Raw genomic sequence first — 1,641 nt, 5'->3', positions numbered from 1 at the left:
AGCCCCCCTTCTTCGGCAACACAGAAAGGAGAATTCTACTTCTTGAGAGTTATAATCCCTAAGCGCGGCTGAAGGCCGCATACACAATAAGGGGTCTAAAAGCTTAACAACTTTTTAAATACCCTTAATACCCTTTTTTTAAATTATTATTTTTTTAATTTTTAATATTGTTTTATACTTCATTTTTCCTTAAACTACTTTTCTTGCGCTTTTTATTCAAAATTTCTCATGAGATGTTTCTTCTCTTTTCTTTTTTGTTGGAAAACTTTGCTTTTCCCTTGCAAAAAATCTAAAATTGCCCTATTTTCAAACAGCTCCCATGCGGTCTGTGGGAGGGTGAGGGGGGGAAGGGGTGACTTTTCATAAAGCGGCGTCCCTCCTCTTTAGTTTAGGGGGTTTGGGTGGCCACGCCCCTCCCCCTCTGCCCCCACCCCAAAATCGTTGTACAAATAGCTAAACATTTCCCTTTTTATATACAAATTGAATACACTGATTTTTATTAATTCTTTCTTTAAATTCACCGACTTCTCTGTTTTGCACCACAGCTAGCAATAGGTTCATTCCTTATCTTTTTGGACTAAAATCTGAAAAGTGTCAAAATGCCAGAGCGTAAGCAAAATGCGCTCACTAAAAAGAGCGTAACAGGAAAAGTAAAGGAACGCAAAAAACCAAATTTTTAGTCCAAAGAATGGCAACAACAAAACTAACGTCAAATAAGAACAGAAATGTATGTACAGAACACATTCATACAAGCACAAGCACAATAAACACTTGCTATATCAACTATTTTTTGCCTCCTTCCAGTTTCAATTCATTTCTTTTACTTTTTAGATTATTCTCACTTTTTGCGTATTCTTTAATTTCCGTTAATTTAAATTCAGTTGAGTTTGACACTTTTCAGGATTTTGCCAGAAAAAATTCGTCTGACTAAATCTGACTACTTCGGACTGATGAGAGTCGCTCTCACTGACTTTTGCTCTCTCATTTTTGCTGTCATTTCCGAGTTAAGGAACGCTTTTTGGACTAAATCTGACTACTTCGGACTTTTTCTGACTATTTCTGGGAGATAAGGAACGCTCCTAATAAGTAAAGTTTTCTTTGATGTATATGTATGTACATATTTATGCGAGCGTAGTGTCGATAGTTTCTGTTCGATACGGTCAGCCGTTTTTTGCAGGGGTTTCAGCATAATTCAACAACTACAGGTTGTAGCAATCGTACAAAAACAACATTTACCGTTGGTCTGAACTCCTTGTGTCATCAACATCTTCTTTATCTATTCATATTCGTATGTATATTTATACCCTGCATACCAGGATTTCATAGAATTCTGAAAGGTTTCACAATTTATTTTTTATAATTTCCTTTAAGAAATCGTACAGAAATTTCTTTACTAGTTCTTGTCAACCGCTTCATATGGTTTTCTTTAAAGATTTCTAAAAGAATCGTAACAAATTTCCGACACTTAGATTTCGGGAGCATTTATTGGCAGGGTATATATAGACGTATATGTGTATGTATACGCGGAGATATAAATAAAGCAAAACAGACTATAATTTGACACAAGCGTGCTCATAAGAAGAAGCATAGCTTCCATCGCTATCACCTGTAATTGATGCGCCTTGGAGTTTCAGAAAAAAA

Source organism: Rhagoletis pomonella, unplaced genomic scaffold (genome assembly GCF_013731165.1).
Source record: "Rhagoletis pomonella isolate Grant_MI unplaced genomic scaffold, Rhpom_1.0 Rhpom_scaffold_00017, whole genome shotgun sequence".
Classification (NCBI taxonomy): domain Eukaryota; kingdom Metazoa; phylum Arthropoda; class Insecta; order Diptera; family Tephritidae; genus Rhagoletis; species Rhagoletis pomonella.
Note: the sequence above shows the minus strand (reverse complement) of the source record.